Source organism: Hemitrygon akajei, chromosome 32 (genome assembly GCF_048418815.1).
Source record: "Hemitrygon akajei chromosome 32, sHemAka1.3, whole genome shotgun sequence".
Classification (NCBI taxonomy): Eukaryota; Metazoa; Chordata; class Chondrichthyes; order Myliobatiformes; family Dasyatidae; genus Hemitrygon; species Hemitrygon akajei.
In genome coordinates this window covers 5,264,320-5,291,899 of record NC_133155.1, presented here as the reverse complement: position 1 = coordinate 5,291,899, position 27,580 = coordinate 5,264,320, and the positions used below count along the sequence as shown (strand labels likewise).

General features: G+C 43.3%; 1 protein-coding gene and 1 long non-coding RNA gene across 2 annotated transcripts in view; one reads left to right on the top strand and one right to left on the bottom strand.

The window, feature by feature from the left end:
• Window positions 1-27,580, top strand: part of LOC140719567 (claudin-4-like) — a 92,320-nt gene that overhangs the window by 49,634 nt on the left and 15,106 nt on the right. The gene's annotated exons all lie outside the window — the stretch shown is intronic.
• Window positions 1,617-26,886, bottom strand: LOC140719769 (uncharacterized). The gene is made up of 3 exons (XR_012096998.1): window positions 26,782-26,886; window positions 14,079-14,369; window positions 1,617-1,693 (listed from the first exon to the last, which is right to left on the bottom strand). It is a non-coding gene; the product is annotated as an uncharacterized lncRNA (long non-coding RNA).

Sequence of the window (27,580 nt, the reverse complement as noted above, 5' to 3'; positions counted from 1 at the left end):
TTCTTCGTTAAGGGGCCAAAAACTGCTGACAATACTCCAAGTGCGGTCTGATCAATACCTTATAAAGCCTCAGCTTTACCAGGCATTTGTCAGTTCTGATTCCCAGTGAACGTTTGTTCAGGGTGATATACACAAGCACCGAAATGAGATGTTCACAAGCCAGTAACTTACATTACCAATGAAACATTAAAGTCCAACGTTGGAAGTGATAACTATTCAGGATTTCTGTGGAATTTTCAATAAGTAACCTCAATGTGACTCTCAGTTCAGAATTCAGATAGCAATGTACAATGACAATAACCGATAGCAGTAGGGCAGGGGTGTCAAACTCATTTTAGGTCATGGGCCGGATTGAGCAAAATGCAGCTTCATGCGGGCCGGATCAGTCGGACGCGTGCGAACGCAGCTTTCGTTGCCTCCGCTTTTTCAGCCTGCTCTCATGTGTCTCAGTCTCTGCTATAACTACAAAGTGTTTCACTTTACAAATTCCATTTCTTATGAAGAAGACTGCTGAGCAAGACTGCCGAATAAACACTAAAAACCCTGAAAACCTGGTACCTGAATAAACTCAGCATTAGCCAAATCATACGCCATAGGCGCTTCGATTACTGGGGCCAGCTTTAATAGTAATTAGGTATTATCTCGTGGGCCAAAGATAATTCCACCGCGGGCCGAATTTGGCCCGCGGGCCTTGAGTTTGACATATATGCAGTAGGGTGTGTTACAGGGGTAAATGTCCACCTCGAAAGGACAAGATCATTGATAGAACATGATTTGGAATATGAGCTCAAATACCACCACTATTGCAGTAACTGGGGAACCAAAAGCCAGTTGGTTAAACAAGCTTGGAATTCTAAAGCTGTTATTAATAATCAAACTACTGGATTGCTGTAAAGATTTATTTGATTTCCCATCCAGAGAAATTAAACCCCATTATCCTTATCCTCTCTGGGTTACACATGCCTCCAGATCCATTGCAATGTTGATGCCTCTGAAAATGGTTAAGGACACGACACTACTGCAAGAAACAGGCCCTTCAGCCCATCTAGTTTGTGCTGAACCATTAATCTGTCTAGTCCCATTGGCCTGCATCCTGACTGTAGCTCTCCATACCCCTCTCAAGCATGTGATTTGTTCAAACCACCATGATCTCTGCTGCCCTCTGAGTCTTTGACCATGAACTCAGCCAGCCCTTTCCCACCCACCTGGCTTTACCTATCACTTTCCAACTGGCCTCCTTCCCCTCCCCCTACCTTTTTATTCTGGCATCTTCCCCTTTACTTCTCAGTTCTGATGAAGGGTCTCGGCCCGAAACAACGATTGTTTATTCATTTCCGTAGACGCTGCCTGACCTGCATTTTGTGTGCATTGCTTTGGATTTCCAGCATCTGCAGGCTTTCTGGTATTAATGAGTTATTCAGGAAGATGGTTTGTCAGGGGCATTTAGGCATGAACAATAAATACTCATTTCCACCCACATCCTGTGATTGAAAATAGTACTCCATTGAGAGAATTAAATAAATAACTTAGTTAGCATTTCACTTTCAAATTTGCTAAGTATACCATGTTTGGAGGGCAGCCAGCAATGTTCCATTATAGAGATGATTAACAACTTACAATTGGACATCTGATCACAAGAACTCTCTTCCTCTATTCCCCGAATCCTCCAAAACTTCAACATTCATGTCATTTCCTTGACACAAGTGGAAGGAGAATGAAGTACTGTTAGTCCAGATCCAACTCAGCACAAAAAACAGAAGATAAAGAACAGAATAATAATAACAAAACACAATAAATATAAATGTATAAAATATCTTATACACATAGATTGACTCTACATCCAAAAAGTTACTCTCGGCAGTACTAACAAAAAATAATAGAGTGTGGTGGATTTATTGGGTGGAGGTGTTGATCAGTCTCACTGCTTGGGGAAAAAAACTGTTTTTGAGCCTGGTGGTCCTGGTGTGGATGCTACGTAGCCTCCTCTCTGATGGGAGAGGGACACACAGTCTATGAGCAGGGTGGGTGGGATCCTTCATGATGTTACTGGCCCTTTTCCAGCACCTTTCTGTACGTATGTTCTGGATGGTAGAAAGGGTAGTGCCAGTGATGCGTTGGGCAGTTCTGATTACCCGTTGCAGAGCCTTCCTGTCCGCCACAGTGCAGTGTTTATATCGAACTTGTTGGGATGCTCTCTAATACACATCAGTAGACTATCATGAGCACTTTCCTGTTGCTCAGAGTTGTCTAAGCCCTGGATAGTGAATGGGCTGCATTTTCTAATAACAAAATCAGCAATGGCCCATCAGATGCTGCCTGACTTGCCAAGTGTTTCAACCATTTTCTGCTTTTATTTCAAATTTCCCACGCCCCTGCAGCCGTTTGGATTCTCACTTCTACTTATCGCCCGTCCCTGTAGTGGTGTATTCACCCCTATACAATACAGCTTTCCCGAAACATGAGTGGTGGTTGAAATGTACATATTGGAGACTGCAGGCAATTCCTGAATAGACACGCAGAGTAGCAGTGGAAGTTCCATGTAAATTTATTATTTAAGTACATATACGTGATTCATTTTCCTGTGGGCATATTCAACCAATCTATAGAATAGTAACTATAACAGGGTCAATGAACGATCAAGTAGAGTGCAGAAGACAACAGATGGTGCAAATGCAAATATAAATAAATAGCAATAAATAACAAGAACATGAGATGAAGAGTCCTTGAAAGTGAAAGCATTGGTTGTGGGAACAGTTCAATAATGGCGTGAGTGAAGTTGAGTAAAGCTATCCCCTATGGTTCAAGAGCCTGATGGTTGAGGCTCTTGTACCCTTTTCCTGACAGCAGCAGTGAGAAGAGAGCACCAGCGATCTGAGTTCCTTTCCTGACACTGTCTGTAAGGAGTTCGTACACATTCGCCCCGTAACCCCATGGATTTCTTCCACATCCCAGAGATGTTTGTAGTTTAATTCTTCACATGGATGTATTGGTTGGCACTGGTTCACTGGGCCGGAAGGGTCTGAAATAAAATAAAGTGCCTCTTCGAACGGTGGATTTCCTTGTTCCACTGGTAATGGTAGTAATTATTATCAAGACAGTGGGATCCAGACCCCAGAGAGTATCAAAGCAACTGAACCTGATGCTTGGACAATGATTTAGACGGTGGGCCAGATTGAAGTCAGGATGTCCGGACCGGAGGCAAAAGTTGGGCTGGTTCAGGTCCCTGCTCCACTCTGCACTGAACTAAGTGTCTGTGGACAAACTCTTTCTGTGGATTTCAGTTCGGAATGCAATTTGCTTGCTTTTATTGTTTGCATGATTTGTCTTTTTTTTCTGTCTGTTAGGTGTTTGATGGTCCTTTTTTTAAATGGGTTCTGTTGGGTTTCCTTGTTTCGTGGCTGCCTGTGAGGAGACAAGTCTCAAGGTTGTACAATACTTTGATAATAACTGTACTTTTGAACTATGTCTCATGAACAGCTCAATGTGGAGCTTGTCTGTGGATCACTGTGGGTGACACTTCACGATCCTATCGAACAGAAGTGACAACATTTTGTGTTGGAATAGACCTGCTTCTGACAGATCACAGCCACTCCTCAAATCTCCGATCGGTGCAGCAGTGTCCCTTTTGAAAACGTTTGAAGTCTTTTAACGTTTCATCCTGGTGAAAAAGCCCAGAGATTTTTTCAAAAACTCAAAGAAATTTCCAGTCATCTTGCATCAACAGGCTTGGGTAATCTTCCAGCCTCCTGCGTGATAACAGGATTAGACAGAGCACAGAGCTGGCAAATAAACTATGACTGAAATTCTGCAGGATGATGAAATATTGTATAATACACTGTGTACACCAACTTACCTTCAACCAGTCCTTTAATATCAACCTACTTAAAAACACTTTGTTTCCTTCTCCAGTATTTTCCAGAAACTCCCTTTACATTACAGATACCGGCTATTGTGTGCCAAATATTTTATCTCTCCTGATACTGCTTTTTCTCTCCTTTCTCAGTTTATTTTCTTTTTATCCATTTCACTTCCTCTCCTGATATCAATTTTATGAAATGTTTTACCCCACTGGCTGGTTATTTTTGGAGAGGCTGCTTCTGGGAGAATTAAAAATCAAAGACCAGACTGAAGAGGTTCATTACAAAATCATCACAGCAGCCAAAGATCACCGTTGAGATGTGGGTAATACGCACAAAGTGCTGGAGGAACGCAGCCAGGCAGCATCTTCGGAAAAGAGTAAACAGTCAATGCTTCGGGTCAAGGCACTTCATCAGGACTGAGAAGGAAGGGGGAAGATGAAAGGTCAAGCTGGACCGAGGTGTAAAGCACAGTAGCACATAACGCACACATAACACACAATAACTTAGGAAAGTAAATTAAATCTACAAATAAATTACACATAGATAAACAAAGTAAAGTGCATTAATTAAAACTGTATGGTGCAGTACAAGTTATCCAGTGACACTTCAAATGCATTGAGGCAGGGAGTTCAGAAGCCTAATGGCCTGAGGGAAGAAGTTGTTTCCTATCCTGACCGTTCTTGTCTTTATGCATCGGAGTCTCCTGCCTGATGGTAGAAAGTCAAAGTGGATGCTGGATGGATGGATGGGACTCTTGATAATACTAAGGGCCCTGCGTATGCTGCACTCCTGATGAATGTCACTGATGGATGGTAGGGAGACCCCTATGATCCTCTCAGCCATTCTCACAGTCCTTTTGGTCTGATGAGTGAAGGGTTAAATTAACAAATCAGAAATGGCATGAGAAGCAGACAAGATTTTTTTTACTCTATGCCACACACAAAATTACCCAACAGCCACAACAATACAGCATCATAGAATCATATAGTCCTGGGACAGGCCCTTCAGCCCACTGATTCTGTACTAACCATTTACATTGATCCCACTTTCTTCTTCCTCTAATCCCAACAACTTCCCCCAGATTTCCCCTGCCTTCTTCCTCTTAGGCTGAGTGATATTAGAACTAGAGGTTAAGAGCAATAGGTGAAATATTTAAGGGGAATCTGAGGGAAAACTTCTTCACTCAGAGTGTGAAATGTGCTGCCTGCAAAATGTGGGATCAACTGTAACATGGAAGAGAAGTTTGGACAGATACATGGAAGGGAGGGGCTTGGAAGCTGCAGGCAGGCGGGAAGGTGCAGAAGATCAGGTTGGCATGGACGAGGTCAGCGGTTCCCAACCTTTTTATGCCATGGACGTTTTACCATTAACTGTGGGATCTGTAGCCCCCAGGTTGGAAACCCCTGGACTAGATGGACTGATGGGCCTGTTTCTGTGACTTAGTGCTCACTGAGACCTCAAAAAGGCAGTATCCATCATTAAGGACCCAGGAGATGCCCTCTTCTCATTGCTACCATCAATGAAGACACCCACTCAACGTTTCAGGAACAGCTTCTTCTCCTCTGTCATCCACTTCCTGAATGGACATTGAACTCATCAACATTTCCTCGGTATTTTTTCCTTCTCATTTATACTGCTTACTTTATTTAATTTTCTTTTACATACTACATTATAGTTTTTATTATTATATATCGCAAGGTACCACTAGGGGAAATGTACAGCCAGGGAAAGTGCTTGTAGGGAACAGGAAGCACCACCAGGGATCAGGGTACAACCCAGGGTATTAGATCTGTGAAGCATCAGCTTTCTCAGGTGCCTCACTTTATCTTATATCATACCCTTTTAATTCAGCAACATCAGGAGCTAAAGACGACTCCAGAAGCTTTTTGTGGACCTGGGCAACTTGTTTGAGTTCATCAGTAAAACAGTTTAAACCTCCTGTCTGCATGTCTTTTTTTTTCTGATTCAAGGCGGCTGGGGTTCTGTCGGAAGCAACGATCTACAACTACGCCCAAACTACGTTCTTCATGGACGGTAAGTTTCTGATCTGTAGAACTCGCCAAGAGGCTTGAATTTCCGGATCTCCAAGAGAGGCGTGAAAGATGGGCACCATCAGGGTGCGGCCCTGCGCACAACCCGATTCCTCGCCGATGTTGCTGACTGAAGCGTTGTGGGAGATCGAAATATCGAGACAGCAGGTGTGGCTGTTGGAGGCCTCTGACTCAATCGATTGCTCTCTCTCGATAGTGAAATAGAGTCTGCTGATTCTCATGTTGGAAAATCAAAATAAGCGACACTGCAGACTGTATCATGGAAACAATCAGCTGTTGGCTTTGAGGTTTAATGTTTTTCTGTCATTCATGTTTTGGGTTTTTTTCTCTTCGCTTTTTGGATGTCTGTGAAGAGTAAGAATTTCAAGTTGTATACTGTATACATTTGCTGATATTAAATTGGACCCTTGAACCATTAGTATTGCCAAAATATTTGAAGGTCAAAGTTAATTTCTTCAAGAAGATGCCAGACAGCTGTCTGATTCTAAATAGCAGTGGAGTTGGAAGGCTTTTTATTAAAGACAATCAAACAATTCCAGTGTGTTGAGGTGTAAATTTATTTGTTTATTTATTGATTGAATAGGCCCTTCTGGCCCTTTGGGCTGCACTGCTCAACAATCCCAATTTTCAATGACCAACTAACCTACCAATGTCTTTGGACTGTGGCTGGGGGGGGTGGGGGGGTGAGATCAGGGCACCCAGAGGAAACACACGTGGTCAGAGGTAGGATGTAACTAACTCCTTATAGGCAGCTGCCAGAATTGAACCTGGATCACCCGTACTCTAAAGCGTGATGCCCTTCAATGTCAGGAATTTGTTTGCCCATAAAATGAAGTGATTTAGTTTTTGCTAATTTACTAAACCTCTTACAAGAGAAAATCTGCAGATGCTGGAAGTTTTACAATGTAAAACGTTGTGTGTTACATTTGAGTGTGTTACTAAGCCTCTGGTTTAGTAATTCATAAAAAGTGATATCACCCACAGTAGAGTATTGTGTGCAATTTTAGTCACCTACCTATGGGAAAGATGTAGATAATGTTGAAAGAGGGCAGAGAAAACTTACAAGGATTTTGCCAGGACTGAAGGAACTGAGTTATAAGGAAAGTTTGAATAGGTTATAACTTTATTCCTTGGATTGTAGAAATTTGAGGGGAGATTTAGTAGAGGTATACAAAATTATGAGGGGTATAGATAGGGTAAATGCAAGAAGGCTTTTTCCACTGAGGTTGGGTAGGACAACAACTAGAGGCCATGGGTTAAGGGTGAAAGATGAAAAGTTAAAGGGGAACATGAGGGAAAACTTCTTCACTTAGAGGATGGTGAAAGTGTGGGATGAGCTGCCAGTCTAAGTGGTGCATGTGAGCTCGATTTCAATATTTAAGGGAAATTTAGATGGGTACATGGATGGTAGGGGTATGGAAGGCTATGATCCCGGTGCAAGTCGATGGGAGTAGGCAGGTTAAATTCTTCAGCATTAACTAGATGAGCCAAAAAGCCTGTTTCTGTGCAGTACTTTTCTGTGACTCTAGATCATTCTAGTGATTTGCTCCAGGTGAAATCCTGACTTTCACAAAATAGACCGGGCACTTTGGCGTAGGATTCAGTCTTGCACTTTCTGGACTTTACATAGTGTCTAATGCATTTGCAAGGAACATCATAAGACCTAATAAAGGATCTCGGCCTGAAACGTCGACTGGACCATCATGGTAGCATAGTGATTAGTGCATCGCCTTACAGTGCCAGTGACCCCCCCCCCCCCCCAGGGTTCCATTGCCACCGCCGTCTGTAAGGAGTTTGTTTGTTCGCCCCGTGGGTTTCCGTTGGGTGCTCCGGTTTCCTCCCAAATTCCAAATGCGTGTGGGTTAGTAGGGTAATTGGTCACATGTGTGTAATTGGGTTGGGCTTGAAGGGCCCAGTATGGTGCTGCATCCCTAAATATTAAAATCTAAATTAAATTCACATTAGTTCCTTTGCACACATGCTGCCTGATCAGCTGTATGCCCCCAGCAATTTATGCACGTTATATAATTTTGACACTGATGCTTTCATGCCTATCAACTGAATTTGGGCCTCCCATATTGAGAAAACGGCTATGATAGAACAGTCACATCAAAACTAGAGATGAAATCCTCTGTAGATTGTTAGGTTATGTGAGTTAAAGAGTCTCCATTTCGTTACACGAACATCTCATCAGCAAGAACGACAAGTCAGCTTACAGAGAGGAGGTGCAGTGGCTAACGGACTGGTGCAGAGCCAACAACCTGTCTCTTAAGGTGAACAAAACAAAAGAGATGGTTGTTGACTTCAGGAGGGCACGGAGCGACCACTCCCCGCTGAACATCGATGGCTCCTCGGTAGAGATCGTAAAGAGCACCAAATTTCTTGGTGTTCACCTGACAGAGAATCTCATCGGGTCCCTCAATACCAGCTCCATAGCAAAGAAAGCCCAGCAGCGTCTCTACTTTCTGCGAAGGCTGAGGAAAGTCCATCTCCCACCCCCTATCCTCACCACATTCTACAGGGGTTGTATTGAGAGCATCCTGAGCAGCCGCATCACTGCCTGGTTTGGAAATTGCACCATCTCGGATCGCAAGACCCTGCAGCGGATAGTGAGGTCAGCTGAGAAGATCATCGGGGTCTTTTTTCCTGCCATCACGGACATTTACACTACACGCTGCATCCGCAAAGGAAACAGCATTATGAAGGACCCCATGCACCCCTCATACAATCTCTTCTCCCCCTTGCCGTCTGGGAAAAGGCTCCAAAGCATTCGGGCTCTCACGGCCAGACTATGTAACAGTTTCTTCCCCCAAGCTATCAGACTCCTCAATACCCAGAGCCTGGACTGACACCTTGCCCTATTGTCCTGTTTATTATTTATTGTAATGCCTGCACTGTTTTTGTGCACTTTATGTAGTCCTGTGTAGGTCTGTAGTCTAGTGTAGCTTTCTCTGTGTTGTTTTTTTTTACATAGTTCAGTCTAGTTTTTGTACTGTGTCATCTAACACCATGGTCCTGAAAAACATTGTCTCATTTTTACTCTGCACTGTACCAGCAGTTATGGTCGAAATGACAAGAAAAGTGACTTGACTTGATCTGTCAGCATCAGGATACCTCTTCTGTGGGTCCGTCAGAGAATACAGCCTCTTGTGGCAGAACCGCAGTCAGGTGCATTTTCATTTTATTTCTCGCATTGCTGTTTGGCTTCAAACCTTATAGCGGTACAGGACCCCCAGTGTAATGGGATGGTCACTCAGAAAGAAGGTCCCCTGCATTTATGCTCACTTTAGTTGCAGTTTCTTCAGCATTCGGCCTTTCGTTACCACGGGGAGACTCCTCTAAAGACCTGAAGCAATAGCCCACGATCAGTGTGGCATTAATGTGGTAAGGGAATGCCACAGCCTGAGACTTCCCACTGTTATTGGTGAAAAATCTGCTTCAAAGCTGTACATGTTAGGGAAGAACCTACATGAAATGGGGGAACAGATTAAATGCCAGAGGGAAATTCAGAATCAGGATCAGGCTTAATATTACTGGCATATATCATGAAATTTGTTGTTTTGTGGCAGCAGTACAATACACAGTAATAAAAATTACAATAAGAATAAAATGTTAAAATTAGATTAAATAGGTAGTGCAACTAGTGAGGTAGTGTTCATGGGTTCACAATCCATTCAGAAATCTGATAGCGAAGGGAAAGAAGCTTTGCCTGAAATGTTAAGTGTGTGTCTTCAGGCTCCAGTACCACCTCCTTGACGGTAGCAAAGAGAAGAGGGCATGTCCTGGGTGATGGGAGTCCTTAATGATGGATGCTGCCTTTCTGAAGGTGTTCTGGATGTTGGGGTGACTGGTGTCCACAATGGAGCTGGCCGAGTTTACAACTTTCTGCAGTTTTTTCTGATTCCGTACGTTGGCCCCTCCGTACCAAATGGTGATATAACCAGTTAGAATGCCCTCCAGGGTACATCTGTAGAAATTTGTCAGTGCCTTTGGTGACATACCAATTCTCCTCAAACTCCTAATGAAGAATACCCACTGCTTGGCCTTCCTTGTAATGGCAACAATATATTAGGTCTAGAATAGATCTTCAGAGATGTCGACACCCAGGAACTTGCTCACCCTTTCCACTGCTGAACCCTCATTGAGGACTGGTGGGTGCTCCCTTGTCTTTGCCTTCCTGAAGTCCACAGTCAGTTCCTTTCTCTTACTGACATTGAGTCAAGCCTGTTGTTGCGACTCTTCACAACCAGCTGATTTCAGAATTTCACCATCTGAAATTCTGCCGACAGCAAATATATGGCTGTGCCTAGCCGCAGTAATACAGCAGTGGGCTAAACACACATGATTGAGGTGTGTCGGTGTTGATTGTCAGCAAAGAGAAGTTATTTCTAATCCGCATAAGCTGTGGTCTTCAGGCGAGGAAGTCAAGGATCCAGTTGCAGAGGTCTGGGTTTTGAATCTTGTCGATTAGAATGAAGGGTATGATTGTGTCGAACACTGAGCTGTAATCAGTTGTTTACAGCTTGTTGAGGCGACTGCTGTTCTTCAGCACTGATTGCCACCCTTTTGAGGCAGGAGGAAACCTCTGGCCGTAGCGGTGAGAGGTTGAATACTCCCTCCAGCTGCTCAGCACAGGTTTTCAGAGCCCTACCAGGTACACCCTCAGGTCCTAATGCCCCGTGAGGGTTCATACTCTGACTTCGGCCTCCGAGACAGAGATCACAGGGTCACCAGATGCTGCAGGGATTCGCACAGATTTTATTCTCCCTTTCAAATCATGCATACATTTTAATTTACCGCAACATAGTGGTGGTTGGTTAATACTTGTGAAGGTTGACATGATCTTTATCTGCTACCTCTCCTTCCCTTGAGGGGGTGGTAATAGTTCATGACGTGTACATGGCATGACAGTGAAGTTGTCATGCCCAGTCTTAGTACAAGCATTAACAACTCTGTTTGGACATTTTCCAGGGACTTGCATTACAGCACGTCCAACTCCGAGCACCTTGTCATACAAGCACCCCAACGCTCCCACCCAATACATGCACTTTGAAGTGCACTGTATCCTACAGCTGTTAAATCATGCAGCCTCTTATCCAATTGTCTCTCAGTCAACAATCAATAGTTCAAGTTAATATCAGAGAATGTACACAGTACACAACCTGAAGTTCTGACTCTTTGCAGACAGCCACGAAACAGAAAAAAAACAAAGAATGAATGACAGAAAACATTAGAACCCCAAAGACCCCCCCCCACACACACACACAGGCAGCAGTAAAAGCACCAACAACCCCCCCCCCCACCATGCAAGCAAGAGTATCTAGAGTTCATCAAAATTTTCTATCCATCCTAACACCGCAACATCTCAGAAAGGCTCTCTCTCTCTCACTAGCAAGAGAGAGAGGTATTGCTCTTGCTACAATGACCAGAAGCTCGCTGTTTCGATGTTACAATCTGCTGCTCCACTTCTCTGAGTTTCCCAAATCAAGGACCACCAGAGACTCTCACTAATCATCGAGGGAGAGAGAGGGAGAGAGAGAGAGCGAGAGAGTTCACTCGAGCGTAGGGGCCTTTTACCGACAACAATGTCCACCGCCTGCTGTATCGATGTTTCAACTCTCCGTCGACGCTTCAGCTGGTGACATTGGCGAGGAATCGGGTCATCCACAGGAATGCACCCCGAAGGCACACGTCTTCCGGACTGCACCTGGAGATATCGAACACCAGGCAGCTCGATGAGTCCAAGAACGAGAACCCACCGCCCATGAAGAACCGTAGATTGAATTGCAGCTGCCAATCTTGCCTTCATCTCTATTAGTTTTAAGTCTGGTAGAGACAATGAATAAACTGAGCAAGTTGAATAAGTAAGATTCTTCACTGGCTCATGAACTGAAGATTAAATACATACATTTATTTTTTCCTTTTGAAGGGAAGGCATGGAGAATGAGCTTTGGAATTACCATGAATGCTTAAATCTGGAGAGACAAAATTCATGACATCTTTTCAAATGGATATGACAAATATCTGAAAAAGGAACTGAGGAAAGAACGGAATGCTGAGACAAAATATTGGCAGAAAGATGATGGATAGAAAAGTCCCTTTGGTTCTGAAATTTGATGTGCTGAAGACATATGAGAAAATCAGTCTGGAGCTTAATAGATATAAGTTTCTCAGTTTTGTGTAATTGAAAATCCTGTTACTTTTTCCAGAGTGAAACAGGAGAACTATTCCTTGGACACTTTGCATCACTTGGAAATTTCAGCTGGGTGCTCTGAGGACCCTGACACAATTTCCACTTCAGGGTGACAGGATGACATCAGCTACTGTACAGTCAAATCACAAGCAAGAAAAAAACCTGCAGATGCTGGAAATCCAAGCAACACGCACAAAGTGCTGGAGGAACTCAGCAGGCCAGGCAGCATCTATGGAAAAAAGTACAGTCAACTCTTTGGGCTTCTTTTTGACTGATCTGAACTGAATTCGGATCACTGTGTCCTTGTAGTGCCCAGTAAAATATTTACTTAAGTTCTTGAGATGACCTGCCACCAGATATCCAGCCCACCCTCCCTACAGACTGCCCATCTCCTGATCTGAGGCATGGAGTAACACAGTACAGAAACAGACAGTCATCTAAGCGAGTTGCGTTTGCCCGACTTTGACCATATACCTCTAAACCTTTCCTATCCACATACCTGTCCAGTGACCTTGAGTGTTGTTAATCTACAGTGCTGTGCAAAAGTCTTAGGAAAATATATTTAGATAGGGTGCCTAAGAATTTTGCACAATACTGTATCTGTCTAAACTATTTTCCATATACACTCCACCTTTTGTGTTGTGAAGAAGGTCCCCTCAGATTCTTTTTAAAACTTTCTTCTCACACCTTAAACCTATAACCTCTAGTTATTGTTATCATTTCCCTGGGAAAAGACTGTGTGTTTTCACCTTCTGTATGTCCGTCATGACTTTATACACCTATATAAAGTCACCCTTCGCTACTCCGCCCCCACCTACACATGCTTCAAGCAATACCTATCCCCCTCTAATGTCTCCCTAGAACTCGAGGCACATAACCTCCGGCAACATTCTCTTAAATATTCTTCGCATTCTTTTCAAGTTTAGTTCTCGTTTAAGCATACACTTGTAACAGCTGAGCGAAACAGCATTCCTCCAGGTTCAAGGTGCAAAAGACAGTATCTACAATACTACCTGATATTTTGGCATGTACCCGATGGGATGTAGACTGAGGGGATCTTGACTGAAATACATAAGAACCTGAGGAGGTCAAAAGACAAAGTCAAGTTTATTGTCATTTGTACTTTACTAAGGGTCTTGGCCTGAAATATCAACAGTTAACTCCTTTCCATAGATGCTCCCTGACCTGTTGAGGTCCTACAGCAGTTTGCATGTGTTTCTTTGGCTTTCCAGCATCTGCAGAATCTCTTGTGCTAATAACTGTCTTCCCTTAGAGAACTGGAGTGGTTTATCATTGTCATATGTATCAACATACAGTGAAAAGCATACTGTTCATACACATCAAATCATTACACAGTACACTGAGGTCGAATAAAAAGAAATAATAACTATGGAGAAGAAAGTGCAGAAGCTTCAGAGAACTTTTAAACGATAATTTGCTAGATCATAACAAAGTAGGTGTGAGGCTAAGAGTTCACTTTAACATTTGGGGGAACCACTCAGTAGTCCTATAACAGCTGGTATAAACTTTCCTTCAGCCTGTGGTATGCGTATTCAGGATTTGCTCATTGGAAGAGAGAATCTTAAGGGTGGTTAAGTTTTGGGGGGGTGCTGGAAACAGAGTCTTTGAATGTTTTAGATGGATTTTCAATAAGGAAGGCAGGGAAGGAGGCATAATACTGTAGTTTATACAGGTGTGTGAAGTTGAGATTATCGTGAAATTATCTATGATCTTATGGCAAGGAAAGCTTGAGTAGATGAGTAGGTGACTAATGCAAACTTTCTCATGTCCAAAGTATTTGGGATTGCTGCTTAAAGCTAGAACATCTGCAGGTGCAAGTCACAGGTTGATGCGAATAGGCAGTTTAAATGGTTCAGCCTGGACTAGATGGGCTGAAGGGCCTGGTTCTGTGCTGTACGTTTCTATAACTTTATGACTTGCATACTCCTCTTCAAGGTGCACCAACTGACTTACCTTACGGTCAATGTTGAGCGTGACAGTAGTGTAGCAGTTAACGGAACGCTATTACAGCTCAGGGCTCAGAATTCGGAGTCCATTTCCAACGCAATCTGTAACGAGTTTTTACATTCTCCCTGTGAGCATGTGGGTTTCCTCCGGGTGCTCTGGTTTCATCCCACAGTCCAAGGCGTATCAGTTAGTAGGCTAACTGGTCATTGTGAATTGTCCTGTGATTAGGCTAGGGTTACATTGCTGGGTAGTGCGGCTCATTGTGTTAAAAGGAAGGGCCTGTTCCATGCTGTATCCCTAAATTAAATAAAATAATTAAAAAAATTAGCACCCATTGGCTTTGCAGCACACCCTTATTAGTTGTCCAAAACCTGACAGTCCAAATTAGGCATTCAGGCAATGTACTTAACAAGATAAAAATATGAACATAGAATATAGACCAGTACGATGTTGAGCTGAACCACCCAAACACTAACCCTTCCTACCTACACCATGTCCATATCCCTCCATCTTTCTTACATCTAAATGTATCTTAAAAGCCGCTGATATATTTGCTTCTGACGTATGGTGAAGCAAGTTAGATTAAGCTCCAGATAAATTGGGAGGAACTGGAACACAATCATAATACGAAACCAAAATCAGATCATGAACTCAGTTTATTGTAAATAATGTATCACTGCTGCTTATTTACGAACTTTACAGAACATCAGATGGAAAGTGATTCACTTCCTGACTATTCATTCAGTAAACTAAACGAGAAAGAGAGAAACAGCGTAGAGGCAGTGCAGAAGGAGTGACGGGTGGGAGGGTGTGTCCAGGACAGGTAGGAGGTGAGATTTAAATTTCTTTCCTGTCGTTGTGCAAGAGCTTTTTTTTAACCAAACATGGGAGGATTCACTGAAACTGAAACACATATTAAGGCTGATCCCTGTGTTGATTCATGCTTAGCTACAGCTTCTACCTATTACACTGGATAACAGATTTTGCTTCCTGAATACTTCTGGGTGCATCTTATGGATTTTGAGCTGCTGATCATGAAATTTCCCTTTTACACACCATTTTATTGAAATCATTTATATAAGACCATTAGACAATAAGTGATAGGAGAAGAATTAGGCCATTTGGCCCATCGAGTCTGTTCCACCATTCCACCATGGCTGATCCATTTTCCCTCTCAGTTTGCATGGCTCTCTCAGGCTCTCTTTTTCACAATGGCAATAAAATGTATTGCTGTTATCCAGCTCCTGGGCAGATTATGCTTTAAGGACAACTTTGTCATAAATTGGGAATGCTCTTATTAGTGCAAGCCAGGTCTCAAATTGATTTATAGTTTTGGGCGGCAACTGCATAACCTTTACAAATACTTAATTGCAGCCAGTTTTGTAATCTTTTGCCTCTACTTTAACTGGCCTTAATGCTACATGTTATATAACACGGGTTCCCAACCTTATTAATATCATGGACCCTCATTAACCGAGGGGTCCCTGGAGCCTAGCTTGGAAACCCCTGCTGTATACTGATATTTTCGCACGGCAGGCAACACATTGTTAAAGCCTATTTCATAAGATTCCAGTGAAACTCCTCAGGATGTTTGAACTTATGAGATATTTTCATAATTACCACTTGGTGCCAAGAAACGTTCGGCAGCTCAGGTTACTCTCGAGACCTGTGGCTGTGCACAAGATGATTCCAGGAACAGGTATGTGTGTGAAACTGCTTTACACCTAGTAACAGATGGCTGAATCAAAGCTATTACGACAGCACCAGCTTACATTTTACCCTGCCTTTAGCACAGTAGAGTCCCAACACCATTCACAAGAATGGATACTGAGTTATATCAAGGGATATAATGCCCAAAACCCTGGCCAGAGAGTCACAGAGCAACACAGCAATGAAACAAACCCTTTATGCTCTCTGCCTAGACTTTACACTGCCTCAGTCAATCAGCCAACATAATCAAGACCTCAGTCATTCTTTCTCTCTTTCCCCATCGGGAAGAAGATAAAAAAATCTGGAAGTACCTACCACCAGGCTCAAGGACAAATTCTATCCCACTGTAATCAGTCTCTTGAAAAGACCTCTTGTATGATAAGTTGGTCTCCTGGTCTCACCCTTGGGCAAGGTGTAGCACCTGCTTAGTCCCCCCAATCAGGGTTATGTGAAGCCATGGGAGCAGGTGGTGTACATCACAAGTCCTGGATATACGACCACTGTCGCCAGGCAGATGGTCTCTGAAGAGTATTGATAATGGCTGCGGTCACCTGACTTGTAAAGACACTGCCCAGAAGAAGGCAATGGCAAACCACTTCTGTAGAAAAATTTGCCAAAAGCAATCACGGTCAAAGATGATGATCATCTTACCTCATACGACACAGCACACAATAATGATGAGGCACCTGCCTTTAGCACTTCCTCTGGCAGCTTCTTCTATACACCTACCAGTCTCTGTCTGAAACAAGTGCCCTTCTGTCCCCTTTAAATCTTTCCTTCTCATCCTAAACCTATGTCCTCTAGTTTTAAACTCCCTTACCCTGGGAAAAAGAGTAGGTTTAAAGAGAAAAGGGCGAAGTGTGGACGTTTTATAGAGGAACGTGCATTTCTCAAGACATAGGCAACTGTAGGATGGCACACCTCGACAGATACAAGAAGATCTGAGGCTGTGGAGCTATCGAGAACTGATATGGAGCAGAAATCTCAGTGGACCTTCTAATTCATAGAAACATAGAAAACCTACAGCACAATACAGGCCCTTCGACCCACAAAGCTGTGCTGAACACGTCCTTACCTTAGAAATTACCTAGCGTTACCCATAGCCCTCTAGTTTTTTAAGCTCCATGTACCTATCGAGGAGTCTCATAAAAGACGCTATCGTATCCGCTATCTTTTAGATCATTCAGCCCATCGCATGATAAGAGGCTTAAATCGAGTGGAGAACCAAAGACTTTATCCCAGGGTGGAAATAGATAATATGAGGGGTCACAACTTCAAGATGACTTAAAGAAAGTATAGAGGCAATGTCAGAGGCAGGTTTTTACATGGTGGGCAGTGGGTGTGTGGAACACCCTGCCAGGGGTGGTGGTAGAGGCAGATACATTAGGGACTTTAAAAAAAATCTTAGATAGGCACATGGATGAAAGAAAAATGGAGGGCCATGTAGGAAGGAAGGCTTAGTGTGATCTTAGAGCTGGGTAAAAGCAGGTACAACATTGTGGGCTGAAGGGCATGTATCATGCTATAATGTTCTATGCAATCCAGTCATTTCCACTTATTTTCATGGTGCTGTTGTAAGGTTAGGGGAAGTTACAAAGCCCTTTCAGAATGGGCTACCTTCTCATTTCCTGGATCTTCACATATTCCCAAGCATAAACAATCTCACAGGCTCAGGGTTCATCCCATAAGCACAGCGATCTGAAAGAGGGACAGGGATATGAACTCTGCCCCTACATTACCCCTGAGATTGCTGGATTTCCACACTGGAATGGGTCCTGGCCCCTCCTGTCAGTGCTGCTCTCCAGTGCTCGCTCGATGGAATACAAGATGGATTGCATGAGTGCATGCACGTGTTCAACTGCAGGCTGCTGGGGGCTTGGTCTTGCTGACAAACCTCATGCTCTGTCAGTACATATAACATGTCACATAGGTACTTGGGCTAAATATAATATTATATTTTTTGTGTGACTGTACAGTACGTTTAATGTAATCTTTGAGGTACTATATGTACCTTGTATTGTGTATGACTGTTGGTTCTGTATTTTGTACCTTGGCCCCAAAGGAATTATGTTTCATTTTGCTGTTTTCATGGGGATTCAGGTACGGCTGAGTGATAATTGAATTTGAACTTGAACTTTATTGTGACAGCTAAGGAGGTAGGTAGCTGTGGAGGGAAGTCCTATTAGAGGTTGGAAAATCACTGTAACTGTTCCTATTCAACTTGTCTGCAGCAAGATTCAATTCTCAGAGATTTTTGGAAAAAAACTTGCTCCCTTAAACCTTGAGGTAGATTTATGGTTCATTCTATGTTTGTAATCTATTTCACCTCCCTATACAATCGGAACCAAGTGCTGCATCATAAATATTGCATATACTGGGCTTGCCTTCCATTCACATCTGATGTAAGCATTTTAAAATGATTAAATAAATTGATAAAGTACACAGATTTTGTTTTCCATTAGAAATATGGGCTGAAAATGCTGTGAATGTTCATCAAGTCGGGCAGATGAAGAGAAATATACAAAGTTCCATTTTTTAGGTCAGTGACCTGTCCTCAGAACCCAATAAAGTTAGCGGATGGGCGTGTATTAAGTTGCAGAGAAGTGGTAGCAAAGGGTGAATCTGCAATGAAATGGAGGCAACGAGAAACTGAATGATGCCCATGGTGGTGCTGCCAGCTGAGGGGGCAAAACTTTAAGGTGATTGGAGGAAAGCATTGGTAGGGGGGATGGCAGAGGCAGGGTTTTACACAGAGACAGAATGCGCATGGAACGCTCTGACATTCGGGACATCTAAGAGACTCTTAGGCAGGCACATGGATGAAAGAAAACTGGAGGGCTATGTAGGAGAGAAGGATTAGATTGATCTCAGAGTAGGTTAAAGGCAGGCACAACATTTTGGTCTGAAGAGTCTGTACCACGCTATAACGTTCTACGTAAGTCTGCACTGGATCTCAGCGCAATTCAATCAATATCACCTATTTCCATGATGTTGTTGTAGGGTTACAAGTACAAAGTTCGAAGTACATTCTTATAATCTAAGTATGTATACTTTACACAACCCAACCTTCACATTCGTCTCCTTACAGGCAGCTACAAAACAAAGAAACCAATAGAGCCCCTTAAAACAAACGGAGACTGTTGAACACCCAACGTGCAGACAGAAAGAAAACAAATCGTGCAAACAATAAAAGTAAGCAAATAGCGTTTAGAACTGAAGTTTATGAAAGTGAGGCTTCTGATTCAGAAGTTTGTACATTGCAAGCCACAGCCTCAGTTCCGTGCAGAGATGAGTAAACCTCATGGAGCGGCGAGCTGAAGTTAAGGGAAGTTACTGAGAAAATAGGTCAAGGGATAAAATAACACCTCAGGATTTTGCTCTTCATATATGGAGCTCTTGGAGAAGGAATTTCCTGGATCTTCACATCTTCCCAAACGTGAAGTCCCACAGGTTCAGGGTCCGCTCCACAAGCATAAAGAGGGACAGGGATGTGAACTCTGCCCCTCCATCTTGCATGTTACCCTGTGTTTGCTGGATTGAGGGCTGGCCCCTCCCATCACTGCTGCTCTCCAGGGTTCGCTCAGTAGAAGACAAGACAGATCGTGTGCGTCCATTTGCGGCCTGGTCTTGCTGACAACACCCATGTCCCTTCAATCTACAGTGCCTTGACACCGCACCCGGGACATAGGTTACATTTTTTTTTGCGTGTCTCAGCAGTATGTTTACTGCTGTTCCTTGTGGTGTGTATGACTGTTGGTTCTGCATTTTGTACCTTGGCCCCCGAGGAACGATGTTTCATTTGGCTGTATTCATGTACAGTCAGTAATAATTAAACAAACTTGAACTTTATTGTGACAGATAAGGACGAAGGTAGTTCAATGGAACGGGGTGGGCAGGGAAGTCCCTTTAGAGGCTGGGAAATGGCTATAAATGCTACTATTCATTTTGTCTCTAGCAGGATCCGATTCTCAGAGATTTTTGGAAAAATTACCCCTCAAATGTTGAGGTAGATTTCTCCATGGTTCATTCTATGTTTGCAGTCTACTTCATCTCCCCACGCAATGAGAATGAAAAGTATTGCATCATAAATGTGCATACATAGGCTTTGCCTTCTATACACGTCTGATCTAAGTGTTTTAAAATGACTATATGAACTGATAAGGTACACAGATTTAGTTTTTCTTTAGTGGGGAAATCCAAAGGAATGAGACTCATATAAGATTAAAATTAGAGTCACAGATCAAGAATGTTGTAAATGTTCATCAAGTCAGGTGGATCAAGAGAAATATAAAAAGTTCCATTTTCAGGTCAATGACCTTACCTCAGAACCCGATAAAGTCAGCAAGTGGGCATGTTTCAAGTTGCAGAGAAGGGGTGGCAAAGGCTGAGTCTGCAATGAAATGGGCGGTATGGGAGACCAAATGATCAGTGGTGCTGCCAGCTGAGAGAGTTTCGTGAAGACTTGCTACTCGCTGATGTTCTTTCTGAAGAGCCTGACCGCAAGACTGCCATGGATTTTGAACACTTCTAAAAGAATCGTCAGGGTGTCTTCACCCACCCCCACCCCATCCAAGACCCCTCCCATCTATCCCATAATACCATCAGGCAGGAAGTACTGCACCACGTAAGAACAAGAACTGTCAGGCTGGGTAACAGCCTCTTCCCCTAGGATGTCAGACCCAGTTCACATTACTTATGACAGCACCAGTCACTGTAATGCTGTTGCATATTTAACTACATATTGTATATGTACGTTATGTCAACTTGTACATCTACAGAACAGTTTTTATTATCTATTAATATTATTGCGTTAATACTGTTTTATGCGATATTGAGACTGTGTTGTGCACCCTGGTCCAGGAGGAACTTGTTTCGTTTGGCTGCAGACAGGTTGAATGACAATAAACTCGAACTCGAACCAAAGAAGATACAAAGAGAAGAAGGTGAACAAGGACAGAGAGCGAGGGAAGTAAAGCAACACTGGACAGTGAAATCCTGTAAATCCCAGATAGAAATCGGAAATAAAAGAGAGTGCTGGAATTAATCAGCAGGTCAGGTAGTATCTGTGGCAGGGAATGGTGCGGGTGCAGACGCACCCAGCACTGAGGTACCAGGCAAGGTAATTTTATTCCCAACAATTGGTTTATTGATCATTACCGAATGTCTCTCTGGTGTTTCCCTGCCCCATTCCTTTCCCCAACCATGATTCTATTTCCCAATCTCAGTCCACAATAGAGACCTGTATCATGATCAGGTTTATCATCACTCACATATGTCATAAAATTTGTATTTTTGTGGCAGCATTACAGTGCGATACATAAAATTACTACAGTACTGTGCAAATATTCTTCGGCAACTTAGATGTAAACTATATAGAACATAGAACCATAGAACATTACAGCACAGAAACAGGCCTTTTGGCCCTTCTTGGCTGTGCCCAACCATTTTTCTGCCTAGTCCCACTGACCTGCACATGGCCCATATCACTCCATACACTTCTCATCCATGTACCTGTCCAAGTTTTTCTTAAATGTTAAAAGTGAGCCCACATTTACCATTTCATCTGGCAGCTCATTCCACACTCCCACCATTCTCTGTGAAGAAGCCCCCCCCCCAGTGTTCCCTTCAAACTTTTCCCCCTTCACCCTTAGCCCATGTCCTCTGTTTTTTTTTCTCCCCCTAGCCTCAGTGGAAAAAGCCTGCTTCCATTCACTCTATCTATACCCATCATAATTTTATATACCTCTATCAAATCTCTCCTCATTCTTCTTTGCTCCAGGGAATAAAGTTCTAACCTATTCAACCTTTCTCCGTAACTCAGTTTCTCAAGTCCCGGCAACATCCTTGTAAACCTTCTCTGCACTCTTTCAACCTTATTAATATCCTTCCTATAATTCGGTGACCAAAACTGCGCACAATACTCCAAAATCAGCCTCACCAATGCCTTATACAACCTCACCATAACATTCCAACTCTTATATGTGCCTAAGACGTTTGCACAGTATTTTGCACAACCTAAAAAAACTATACGTTACAAAAATAAATAGATGGTGGAAGAGATGAATAATGAAGTAGTGTTCCTGGGTTCAGAGATCGTTCAGAAATCTGTTGGTAGAGGGAAGAATCAGAGGCATTTCTTGACACAGGGGGGAATTTCAGTCAGGAATTCTTTCTCCAAAAACTGCAGAGACTGGAAGCCACCAGAAGGTTTCAAAGCTGAATTTGACAGGGTTTTGCTGGATAGAAGTACTGATGCAGAAGCACAGCAGGTAAATGAAATAAGGCCACAGATAAACCATGGTCTAACAGAATGACAGACCTGCTCGAGGGGCTGAGTGGCCTCTTTCTGCTCCTATCACTCTGCAGCTCAGCCTAATTTGCCTTTTGATTGTGTCTTGTCTGTTCTCCCCAACCTAGTAAAAATGCAGCCTGCCCAAATTAGATTGATTTTGTTAAACAGGAAGTAAGATTGACAGGTTTGCCCCGTTAAAACTGTTAGTTTGTTTGAGATGCAGTGTGACATTGACAAGTAGCCCTGTTGGTTACAAGTCGACAGTATCTTGTAGGCAGTGCAGACACCGACATTTTATTTCTGAGTTTATGCTTCATTCCACATTTATGTGAGATCATAAACACCCTTTTTCACTCTCTCTGTGTCTCTGCCTCCATATCTCTCAGTCTCTCTCTCTCTCTGGTCATTAATCTGTCTGTCTTTTCATCTCCCTTCTCTCTCTCCCTCCCCCTTTCCCTTTCTTCTCTCTCTCTCTCTCCTCATCTCCTCTCCCCTCTCTCTTTATCTCTCTTGTCTCTCCCTGCCTCTCATCCTTTTCCTCTCTGTCTCTCTCCCCTCTCCTCTCTTGCCCTTTCTCTCCCTCCCTATCTTTCTCCCTCTTGCTCTCCCATGAGATAACTCTATGAATCATACATGTCCCTGGTGAATGGGCATTTTAATAAGATCTATTAGCACCAATGGACAACCAGGCACCAAAGTGCTGGCTAAAGGACAATGGACATGTTCTGTATTTAATAACATTCCAGCTGAGCCCGCGTTCTTTAAACTTTATCTGCAGTATATGCCATCTGTAAAGACATCAATCTATACCTTCTTGCAATGCAACCTTCCTCATTTGCTGAATAAAAATAGAGAACGCAGGAACTGCAAAGCAGTTGAGCCAGCTTCTGTGTATGAGAAAGCAGAATAACTTTGTCAGCTTGGTGACCTTTGATCGACAGTGGAATATATTAGAGATCTAACGGAAATGTAAGGAAGTAGAGAGGAGGGAGACTGGTGTTGAAGAGGGGTTGATGGGGGAGGGCAGCATTGGGTAGGAAAGAACAACGGGAAGCTCTGTGATTGGTGGAGGCGGGAGATATTAAGTGGCAAATTCAAGTTCAAGTTTATCGTCATCTGTCTGTACATATATTCAACCCAATGAAACAACATTCCTCCAGACTGTGCACCCACACGACATATAAACCAAAATATTATACTATAAACAAGTTGATAAACTATAATTCAAATGCATGTAGTAAATAGTAAGCAGCTCGTGGTCCTAGTGACAAGACCTCGGTGGTGGCAGGGTATTTCTTAGTCTCACAGCCCTAAGGGAAGGAGCAATTACCCAGTCTGTCTCCTGTACTTCCTTCCTGACTGTAGTGGGTCAAAGGGGGTTGTGGTGATTTTCAACAATGCTTTGGGTCCATTGCTTGCAACAGTCCTGGTAAATATCCCACAGAAAGGTGAAGGAAATTCAAAATGCATGTACTACATATTTGCATATACATTCGAATCGTCACTTTCACTGCACCAGCATGTCTTTGGCTGGCTGAGGAAAAAGCCGTTTGAAGACCAAGTCTTCGATGTAGAAATATCAGTTTATATTACCAGACCAAAGAAATCCCTGCCTTCCACACTTCTGAGATTTGGACTCTAAACAGAAAACACATCAACGCACTGGAGAGACACCATTTATGTAACGTTGACTGCCCCTTTCAATGGATGCTGCCCGACCTGCTGAGTTCATCCAGTTTTTTTGTACGTCACCATTTATACTGTTTCCATGGAACCCTCTAAATCCATTGATCGAGTACTTGACCCAATGTCAGCCTCCTACTGAGTTTCTTCATATGTTCACATTGCTTTAAGTTTGATTATTGATGTTTGTCCATGTGACTGGTCTGCTAATTGTTGATTGCTCATGACTGTTAGCATTATTGTCTTGCAAGTTGCTGGTTGCTATTGTGCTGTCTGTTATGGTTCTGTCCTGAGTTTTATGTTTGGCACCAAAACACAATAATTTCTGGGATGTTTCACATACTGGTGGTAAAATGACTCTCATTCTGATTCCAGCCTAATATTCCCCTTATTGGGGCCCTAAACTGCATTAGAGAGAGCCAGGTGGAGAGAAAAAAATTCAAGGATATTCTCAAAATCTTCTTATAAAAGCACAACATCTCCATTTATCCTGGGAATTCCTGGCCCCAAAAGCCTTCAAGGTGGAGAAGGGACATTGAAGATGACACTGAGAACCTCAAGCTTATGATTGGGGCATACGGAAGCCCAGCATTAGTGGTGGATGGAGTGCATCTCCTCACAGTATACCCATTGGCCTGACCCAGCATGCACCTTCTATGGCAAAGCTTAGAAGTTTCACACTGGTCTCAGAACAAACAGAAATTGAAAGGAAACAAGTTATGCTCGCTCCTTAGGGGCAGCTGTTCCCACTGCCGTCTGTAAGGAGTTTTGCGTGTTCTCCCCGTGACTGTGGGTTTCCTTTGCGTTCTGTGGATTCCTCCCACAGTAGCGGTTGGTAGGTTAATTGGTCATTGTAAATTGTTCCATGATTAGGCAAGCATTAAATTGGGGGTTGCTGGAGGGCCTATCCCAGTAAGCAAACATACAGATAAATAATGTTGGAGGAGGATTGAGGAAAGATGAAGCCAGGCAATTTCTTTCAGTTCATCCACAAAACAACCTATTTCTCTTCTCTTCTGTCTTTCTTTTCTTTTGCTGGTGTGGGTGGTGGTGGAGGGGAGGGGGTCAATGCTTTTTGCTGCTGTTTGTACATGGGGGGAGGGAGGGCTTTGGGGCTTCAATATTTCCATTGTTCTCTGAGGTTTCGTTGCTTTGTGGATGGCTGTGAAGAGGACGAATTACAGGCTGTGTATTGGATGGATACTCTGATATGAAATGTACTTTGGACGTGACCTTTGAACAAACAAGCAAATGGATGAATGATTGAATAAATAGATAGATAGGAAGTTAGAAAAAAAATAAAAGATGGGTACAGAGGAAGTATAAATAGCAGAAGCCGTAATGCTCCACATCCCTCAAATGCAGTCTGTGGTTAGGAGTGAGGGTTTCCGTCAATACTGAGTCCAATAGAAGGTGGAGTTTATTACTGGAAGATAACAGGTAGGATCATGGACTATGAATGGCAGTGTAAGGTAATGTAATTGGTGGAAACCTGCACAATTCACAGCTACTGACATGGAATTGGGGTTCACTTTAGGAGGCTGGTCTGATGTGATGATGCAATTACATAAAGGATTTTTACTGCTCTTTGTATTCAGTGTTTTGGGTTACAATAAATGAGTTGTTGTGGTTTTTCTTAAATATAAAGCACCTCAGCTGTTTTTACTTGTGAAAACCTGCAGCAGCACTAACATGGGAAGCACTATTGGCTGCCTGTTGCATTCTCCTCTGCACTATTTATTCCATTTTACTGACAAAAGAGCATTAGCCTGAACTACTAGCATTCTCTGATGACCTCATCTTTACTTCAGAGTTTCTGTATCTGCAGTTTTCCATTTCACTAAGCTTCATTCTTTCATATGTATGAAACTGGTATGGGGTGGGGGTGGGGTGGGGGGGGGGGGGTCTCCTGCGCAGGATCGAAGGAAGCTGCAGAGTGTTGTAAACTCAGTCAGCTCCATCATGGGCACGGGCCTCTGCGGTATCCCGGACATCTTCAAGGACTGATGCCTCAACAAGGTGGCTTACATCACTAAGGACCCCATCACCCAGGACTTGCCTTCTTCTCATTGCTACCATCAGGAAGGAGTTACAGGAGCCTGAAGGCAAACAGTCAGTAATTCAGGAACAGCTTCTTCCCCTCTGCCATCTGATTTCTAAATGGACATTGAACCCATGAACACTACCACATTCATGCCACATGCCAATGATATTCAACCTGATTCTGAATGGTCGTATCGCAGCTCATCGCTAGTAACCAAGGCCCAATGTTTTCTCCGAGATTGTGCCAATCAGACTGACCTTCTCAATACTAATTTCTTTTTCTTCTCCACAGGTATTCCCTCAGGATCGTGGATAACCTATTTCCTTTCTGGCTTTATGAGCTCTGGGGTGGTTAATGAGGCCAATGTGGGACCATAAACGCTTCCAGAAATAGGGCCTAAGGCAATTAAGCAGGTAATTAGTGAGATAGTTCGCTACTGCTTATACAAGGTTTTTTGTGCTTCCAATGCATGAGCTAGACCTAATCTAGACCTTCTTGAATGACCCTTCCCTACTTTATGTGGCAATGGGGCAGAATTCTCGGTAGGGATGTTCACAGAATTGATGGTAACCCTTCTCCATTGCTCCACAAGGGGGAGCTCTACATTACAATCTGCAGAGAGAGGAGAAAGATTACATACACAAGTCTCCAAACCATGTGGATTTTGTACACATACAATTCCATTTTGTATGCATGCAGGCAGCACGGTAGTGTAGTGGTTAGCAGCCTTACAGTACTGGAGATTCAGGTTGCCTGTAAAGAATTTGTATGTTCTCCCCATGAATGTGGGTTTCTTCCAGGTGCTCCCACTGTCTAAAGACATACCGTTTGGTCATTGTACAGTGTTCCAAGATTAGGCTCGGATTAAATTGGGGGATTGCTGTGTGGGACGGTTCAAAAGGCCAGAAGGGCCTATTCTGTGCTGTATCTCAACAAATAATAAATAAATAACAATTCCTTCTGGAAAAATCACTACTCACTCTGATTCCAAAGTCCTTGAATCGTACGACTCTGTAGGAAATAATCCGCTTGTTACCACGATCTCAGGATTTCCTATAACTCCATGGCCATCGATATACTTTTACGAAGTTACAAACACAAAATGCTGGAGGAGCTCAGCAAGTCCGAGGGGAAGCCACAGCAGCTGTGCCTCTGGCATTGAGTCCGGCCCAGTGGCTCAGAAGGGTGGGGAGCTGAAGAGGATGGCTGCAGTAATAGAGGACTGTATAGTCAGGGGGAGAGACAGGCGATTCTGTGGGCGCCAAATAGAAACACGGATAGTAGTTTGCCTCCCAGGTGCCAGGATCCACGATGTTTCTGGACACATTGACAATATCCTGGAAAGAAAGAGTGAGCAGCCAGAACTCGTGATCCATATTGGTACCAATGACATAGGCAGGAAAAGAGAGGAGGTGCTGAATAAACAATACAGGGTGTTGGAAAGAAAGCTGAGAAGTAGCAACTCAAGGGCAGTAATCTTGCTATTACTGCGTCTGCCAGTGAGGATACGAATAGAATGAGGATGCAGACAAATGTGTTGCTGAAGAATTGAAGCAGGGGGCAGGGATCCAGATTTCTGGATAATTGGGACCTCTTCTGGGCAGGTCTGACCTGCTCAAAAGGAATGGGTTGCACTAGAATCCAAGGGGGACCAATATTCTTGTGGGCAAGTTTACTAGAGCAGTTTGGACTGAATTAAACTAATATGGCAGGAGGGTGGGAAACAGGATGATAGAGCTGAGGATGAGCCTGCAGGTTAACAAGTAGATGAAGGGTGTA